Genomic DNA, 8,774 nt, shown 5'->3' on the forward strand with positions numbered 1-8,774 from the left:
AACAACAAAAACGGCAGCTGGCATTTGAGACCTATTGAATCGTAGAATATTCACTGTATATTTTACAAAATGCTTGCGTATGTAGAATTTGCATGTTCTCCATGCGTGCACATGGGTGTTCCAGTTTCCACCCGCGGTTGAAAGACACATGTAATTTAGGTGTATCAGTGTCTCTCATGGCTTACTATGTAAAGGATTGGCATCTTATTGGCGATGTCTTGTTTTCCGTGCTCTCTGGCGTCTAGCATATGCCTGACTCATCACATCCCTGGATGGGTGAAATATTTCTAACAAGTCCCAAGCACCTCACACCTTACTTGACATTCCTTGGATGCAGTCATGTGGGGAAACATGGTCTTCTTGAAGCTCTCCATTGATCAAAGGTGTATAATGTAAAATTTTAAAATCTGTTATCGGTTTTGGCAGGATCGGGGTGGTGCTAGAGATTTTGGGTCTGAGAAAGCATATAATATTGAGTCCCCAACCCAGACTAATCCAACTATATTCCAAATATTTTTGGGCTCCCTAAAATTGTCCTAACTACCCCCACCACTGCACCCCTTACCAGCATGGTACTGAATTGTCTTTCAAGCCAATATTGTAGCCATACATTCATCCATCCATTTTCCAAACCGCTTATCCTACTGGGTCACGAGGGGTCCGGAGCCTATCCCGGAAGCAATGGGCACGAGGCAGGGAACAACCCAGGATGGGGGGCCAGCCCATCGCAGGGCACATTCACAAACCATTCACACACACAAGCACTCCTATGGGCAATTTAGCAAGTCCAATTAGCCTCAGCATGTTTTTGGACTGTGGGGGGGTAACTGGAGTACCCGGAGGAAACCCCACCGCGACATGGGGAGAACATGCAAAGTCCACACACATGTGACCCAGGTGGAGACTCGAATTTGGGTTCCAGAAGCGTGAGGTAACAATTCTAACCACTGCACCACCATGCCACCCCCCATTATTGTAGCAATCTTCCTAATGTATAGCAGTGATCCTAGCATGTGGGGACCTTTGTCATGGATCCGGACGAGTTTTCGGCGGGGACGAGGCATGATGCAGGCACAGAAGGTGGACGATCCACTTGCGGCTCAAAGGACAAACAGGGTTTATTAACTGAACGAAAAAAAAACTAACAAAACAAAGGACCATGAGGGGTCAAAAGTAAAGAGGGATAAACAAGACTAATTACAAACAGGCGGGTAAGCAGAACATACATCTAACAGAATCAGAACAATCAATATCCAATAATCACAAACAACAGAACATTCACAATCAATCACAAACAATGAACCAATACGGACTAAAACTCAGCCAGGAACCTAAATACAAAAACTGAACATGGTAATGACAAGCAGGAGTGAAACAGACAATTAACCAATAGGTGAAGGTGCAGGACAAGGAGCAATCAGGAAAACACACAAGGGCAGGTACAAGAACAGGCAACAGGTAAGACTAATTAACTCAGGGAACTGAACAGGGAAACAAAGAACTAACCAAGGAAACAGGGAAACCGAAACTAACATTGGGGAATAACAGACAGGTAGAAGCACAAGCATGGAGACAAAGAATTTAACCAAAACCAAATACAAATCAGAAAACACAGGAACTAGAAAAACTCATACAAATGATACACTAGGGAGTAAAACATATATAAAATATATATAAAAAGGAAGTAGGAATCAAACACAGGACAGAAGGAGTCACAGACAACCACATGCTCTACAAGTTGAGCTATGCAGCCGACAGGGAACTAGGGAGAACACAAAGACTGATAACACGAGGGACGGGATGATCAGCAACACCTGCTGGTCAAACGGGGAAGGGACAGAGTGGGACAACAGGGGTTGAGCGTAATGTGAGAGGTTGTAATGTGATTCACCCTGCCAACAGTGTTCACCAAAGTCTCTACATTAGAATCATAGTTTCATGTCCTCTTAACAAGCAGAAATCCAGCATCTAATCAGATCTGTAGACTAAGTGGCAATCATTGGGATACAGACCAAAGACATTCTTAGGAAGTAAACGCCAAGCCACACACATATTGGCATTGTTATCAGCAGCCCTTCAGCTGGTCACCTGGTGCAGTTTCGATTCTACCTGTGGCTTGGGACCTTCTTATCATCACCGTACATGGCTGAAGTAGAGTGCAGTGTCACCGTGATTCTGAAATCCATCCCAGGAAGTATCAGGCTCTCTCGAGATGGGAAACCATTCCATCATAGGATAGTTTAGAGAAACCAGCTATCTAAACCAAATATTTTTGGGTTACAGGATGAAGAGTCCTGGAAGGGTCCATACACAAATTCATACATGCACAGAAATTAAGCAGACAACTGTGAAATTGTGAGGCTACAGTGCTACCCACTGTGAAATAACAAATATCTGTTTTAAAACAAAATGCCTGTAGTATAATCCTGCATTTACTTTATGTTTTTTTTCCAAAACTGCATGCAACTCTAATGTTTGAGTTCAAAATATTTTGCATAACTTTATAAGCACTCTGTCACAACTGAACCCAAGGAGTTTAATAAACACATATTTTTGGTTCAAGCTCTGACAAGATACAGATGCAAAGTTCCCTAAATCAGATCATCCCAACCACACGGGAAAGTTTTCATCCTAGTGGTCCCTGACACTCTTGGGGTGAACGCCACAGGAATCGTGGGGACCGTGGTGCTGCTGCGTGGATGGATAGCTCTGAGAGGAGGTGCACTGGAAGAGGACACATGTGTGGATGACTGGGAGCGACTGGAACCAAGACATGGGGACCAGGAGAAAAGACGAAACCTCACAAATGAATTAGAGAACCAATGTCGTTCTGACAAACAAGGCAGGAATCATGGAAACAAAACCCTGAATGACAAGAAGAGGGAACCACAGAACTGAGTCAGTGTAAAGCTCTCTGTGAAGTACCTGGTACTTTGGGGTTCAGTTAAAGTCCGAGTGACTAAAACGGCATGGGGACAAAAGTGCAACACACACAGATCAAGTCTTGGCGGCGTTATTAACAACCCATGACAAATGTGAGCCAAAAGATTAAAATGCATTACATATTTATCATTTCAAAAATCAACACATCAACTGAGAAAGTATAAATACATGTCTTAGAAAAATATTTATATTTTGTGTGTAAGTTCCCATTGAGCTAAAATTATTCAAGCTATCTAGCTATAATACCCAGCTAATGTGAAAAAGCCAAATAATGTTTATGATACCCAGGGACGGATTACGGACCGGGCCAGCGGGGCGGCTGCCCAGGGGCTCTTGGGGTGCAGGGGGCCCATGGGGCCCCTAGCCCAAAACAATTTGCAATGCTTATCAACAATGTATTTTCGTTTGTCTATTTTAGAGGGCCTACATTCTTTGATCCTCTGCCTACAAGGGCCCCTGACCCTATAGGGAGGGCGTTTGGCTGCCAAGGGCCCTTGAATTGTGGTGGTTGTGGTGGTGGTGCTGGTGGTGGTGGGGGGGGGGCCTAGCGAACGTTTTGCCCAGGGGCCACACAACCCATAATCCGTCCCTGATGATACCTATGGAGCTTGCTGTGTAGTAAACTGATGGCTAATGAAAGTGTTTGAATCATTCCTACCCATTGTGAAACAAATGCAAATCTATAGATCTTCAGGTAGGGCCTCTTTAAAATTGATTAATGCGTTATGAATGGAATAGGATGAGTTTTTTTTTCCTCCCCGATGTTCCATATTTCACAATGACTACCTGTGAAAATCATGTCTCAGGAGTTGAGTCAGGGTGTTGATATGCCAATGATTTGTTGTTCGTTTGTGAATCAGTTAGAAGCAGGTAATAAAAACAGAGGGAGAATTTGGCAGCTGGGAAGATGCTTCACAACTGACTCAATACTACAACCCCGTTTCTAAAAAAGTTAGAAACGCTGTATAAAATGTAAATAAAATCAGAATGCGATGATTTCCAAATCATATAAAGCCACATTTAATGGAAAATAGACCAAAGACAACATATCGAATGTTAAAACTGCAAAATTTTATCGCTGTATGAAAAACATGCTCAACTTGAATTTGATGCCAGCAACAAGTTGGAACAGGGGCTACAAATGACTGGAAAAGTTGTGTAATGCTGAAACAAAACATCTGGTTGAATATCTCACAGCTAATTAGGTTAATTGACAACAGGTCAGTAAGATGACTGGGTATAAATAGAGCCTCCCAAAGAAGCAGTGTCTCTGTGCAGTGAAGATGGGGAGAGCTTCACCACTGCATGTGCAATTAGTGCAACAGTTTAAGAATACTGTTCTCAATATAATGTGGATAAGAATTGTGGGATTTCATCATCACTTGTATTGTATTGTACATAATGTCGTTAAAATGAAATCCGTAGCAATCTATGTATGTAAGGGAGAAGGGTTTGTAGTCTTTGGTCTATTTTCAATTAAACATGGCTTTATATGATTTGCAAATTGCATTCTGTTTAAATTTACATTTTATGCAGCATCCCAACTTTTTTTTCTGTACGTACAGTAAGGGAAAAGGCCGAAAATCAGTATTGGGTAGCCGTGACCTTCGGGTTCTCAGATGGCACTGCATTAAAAACAGACACAATTCTATAGTGGGAATAACTGCATGGACTAAATAATACTTCGGAAAATCATTATCTGTGAACGCAGTTTGTCACTGTATCCACAAATGCTGGATGTCCTTCTACCATGCAAAGACTAAACCATATCTAAACATCATCCAGACACTTCTCTGGGCCCAAACTCATTTAAGATGAACTGAGGCAAAATGGAAAACTGTCCTGTGGTCTGAAAAATCAAAATTTCAAATTCTTTTTGGAAATCATGGACGCCGCGTCCTCTGAGCTAATAGGGAGAGTCACCATCCAGCTTGTTATGAGCGGACAGTTCAAAAGCCAGCATCCGTGATGGTATGGGGGCGCATTAGTGCCTATGGCTTGTGTAGCTTGCACATCTGGGAAGGCAGCATTAATGCTGAACGATATATACAGGGTTTGGAGCAACAAAGGCTGCCATCCAGACAATGTCGTTTTCAGAGTAGGCCTTGTATATTTCAGCAAGACAATGGCAAACTGCATTCTACATGTATTACAACAGCATGGTACCATGGTACAGGTGCTAGACCGGCTTGCTTGTGTCCAGACGTGTCACATACTGAAAGCACTGGGCACAATGTGAAATCAAAAAAAATGACAAAGGAAGCCATGAACTGTTGAGCAGCTGAAATCCAGTATCAGACAAGAATGGGACAAAATTTCACTTTCAAAACTCCAGCAACTGGTCCCAAAAAGTTCCCAAACATTTACAGAATGTTGTTAAAAGAAGAGGTGATGCAACTCAGTGGTAAACACGCCCCTGACTCAAGTTCTTTGATATGTGCTGCTGGCATCAAATTCAAATTGAGCATATATTTGTCATAAAACAAAATTTCTGTTTCAACATTTGATTTGTTGTCATTGTTCTACTTTCAGTTCAGGATGGATTGATTTGTAAATCTTTACATTCCGTTTTTATTTCCTTCTGACACAGCATCCCAGCTTTGTTGGAGTTGTGCGTTTGCGCTCTAACACGAGTTTATGAAGGAAGTTCTGGGCGTAATATTCTCGATAATAAGGCAAGCTGACTTCAAAAGTAACTTTAATATTAATTACAATATTTAAATATCAAAATTTAAAATGCTCTTAAAATAGAAGTATGTAAATTAATCTGTAAGTAATGGTACACAACTAGAAATTGTGTAATTTGTGTAGTTGTAATTGATTAATGTCTCTTCAACTTGTAACTTTTGAGCGCAGACAACATGAGTAATAATGCATTGTTTAATCACTCAACATGATACAGCCTTCTGTAACATCTCATAAGAAAAAAACAGGTGTAAATGACCTAACATTTTATTGAATTACATAAATAAATAGAGATATTCTATTTGATTAAACTTATGGATAAGAAATATTACATAATATAACATAAACCTAGTTTAGTTCACACATGAACGGACAGCAGAAATACATAATTCTGGCTGTAATATTTTTGTGTTTGTCATCCTGAAGATCTGTACAAGATCAGTGGATCAGTGGAGCTTTTGTTGGCATTAAAAACACTACAAAGGTGATCTATCTAATCTTCCAAAGATACTGGGAAACGCTATTAATACCACAGAATTGATCGTTATAAGAATGCCGTAATAATGGTTATGCCCGGGGTAAAGGGTAACAGATGCAGCCTGAGTTCTCAGCAGTCGCTGGATGTAAAACCCAAAGAGCTGCCGCAGGAAAACAGTCAGTGTCCTGATTATGAATGCAGGCCAGAGTCTCTACCTCGCACTGTATTTCACAGGCTGAGCGTCTTCTCTGTCTAGAGATGCAGGTGACTCAGTTACTGGCTGACAGCTGTTTGGGGCTCAGTTTGTTCGTTTGCTTAATTTCAAACTGTGGATGGAAACTGAGTTTCACTGTGCTGAAGACTGATGGACCGAACTTCGTTTAAGCCCACTGTATGTATGAATATATATGTAAAACATGAAACCAGACAAACACACTGAAAACACTGTGTGCATGTGTCCATTTGGAATTCATCCGTGCAAAATCTGTATGTTTATTTATCGTGATGTCATTTTGTCTATTTTTTGACAGCTCCGAGTTCTCTTCATTTATGTCAACAGAGGTTCATGGTACAGGGCAGCACTGTCACCTCACACCTCTGGGACCTGAGTTCTGCCAGGGTTCTGCGTGTGTGGAGTTTGCATGTTCTCCCTGTGCTGTCGTGGGGTTCCCTCCAGGTACGGTTACCAAATCACCTTTAGGTGTGCATGTGTGTGTGTGGATGGTGTGTGAGTGTGCCCTGCGATGGCTTGGCGCCCCATCCTGGGTTGTTCCCTGCCTTCCACTCATAGTCTCTGGGATAGGCTCCAGACCCTGAATAGGATAAAGGATTAAAAAAAGATGGATGGAGGGAAGTTCATGCTGTTTTATTAAATGATGAGTGATAATATTTACCATTGATGTTTTGGAAGGTATTCTCTAATTTCATAAGCAGCCACATAATAATAACTTAGGAGATCAATGGGGCTTCGAAATGCCAGGATTTGAGGAGGCAATGCATTTTCATATGTATGATATCCGCAATGTGTTCCATGTTGCACTTTAATCAGCAGCACTCTAGCAAGTTTCATTCACTAACATTTTTTGTTGTTCATTTACAAAAAGCATTTCTGCTGATTTATGGAAAAAAAACCTTCAGCAAGATCAATGCGACACTAATTTTATCACTAAACAAATTAGTAAAATGGCACAAAGACAGATGTGTTTGCCACAGTCTCCTGATTGGAAGCGACTGTACGGCAAAATAAGCCAGAAAAAAATTAATTCTCCTTGAGCCTGTACAGGGATACAAGCACATGTCAGGGCCGTCAGCCAATCAGGCTGTATGATCATGAATTACAATCCAATCAGGAGACCTGACTCACAACCCCTAGATTAGAAATCACTTGTACCTCTGTAACAAATATTCAACTGTTATATGCTGGTGTCATTTTCCTGGCAGACAATTAATTCATATTTCTTACACATATCTCTTCTATTCATATTGGCTGATCATTTTATGAATGACAATTTGCAAAATGATGAGAATGAATAATCATTTCACTGGACATGTTCAGTGGCATGGTCAATGAATCATACAAATTGCTCACCATTCCAAGAGCAAAAATAATTCATAATAAATGAAAATATTATAAAGTATTAAGACATTGACCCGAAATTATATTCAAGCTAAACAGCAACTAACACCGTTTCTTGAATCCACCAGTAAACAGAGATAACAGTAAATTGCATATCCATTGACAGATCTGTCAAGAGATATATGAAACATATACAGTGAATTATTAACTGTTTTATAGTGAGTATTGATTGCAGTAGAAAACATTCTAAATTCTAAAAAACTAAATACAAAAACTATATTCCATGTATCAAAATTCCAGCACAATCACCAACATCGTTCGTGACAAATGTGATGACGAAATGAAAATGCCCTGGAAGGGAAGGTTACAGCAGCATTTTAATATCCATTCTCTTTAACATGGTAGATGTCGTGCTGTACACCTGAAATAGAGCCAATACATGTCAGTTTGTCCTGACACTGCTACCCGGAGGCCATAGACATGCTCAACGTGAACACATTTTTGACACCGTCAGCTTTTGTGTTGTCTTGTTGAAAGTAGCTCTAACTATTATGACCAATAATTGCAACATTCAATCATCCATTCATCCATCCATTCATCCATCCATCCATCTTTGGCCTGCTTATTCAGCAGTGGATTCTAGGGAATAACATACCCTAGTTTTCTCCCAGAGTCCAAAGGCGTGTTGTTGAGTGAATTGGCATCTCTACATTGTCCCTACTGTGGAATTTTGTATCTGCCCTGACTAAAGCTGCCTCATAAGCATAGTCACCCAGGTGTTGCAAATGTTAACTATTCCATTTTGCTGAGGTGGGGCCGGCCCTGATGTTTGCCAGGGCCCTAGGCTATAACTTAGGGTAGCCTATGCAATAAACCCCACTGGGCCAGTCAGCACAACTACATGTCTTTGGAAAGTGTGAGGAATCCAGTGAAGGCGGAGCGAATGCACACAGCATGTGAACATGCAAACTCCACCCACAGAGAGTGGAAGCAGTATTCAAAGCCTGGATGCGTGAGGCAACAACATATTTCGCACATCATTTAGTGAATAGTATTTCGATATTTATTTTTACAAATACAGAACTAACAGGT

The sequence above is a fragment of the Brienomyrus brachyistius genome, chromosome 5, assembly GCF_023856365.1.
Source record: "Brienomyrus brachyistius isolate T26 chromosome 5, BBRACH_0.4, whole genome shotgun sequence".
NCBI lineage: Eukaryota > Metazoa > Chordata > Actinopteri > Osteoglossiformes > Mormyridae > Brienomyrus > Brienomyrus brachyistius.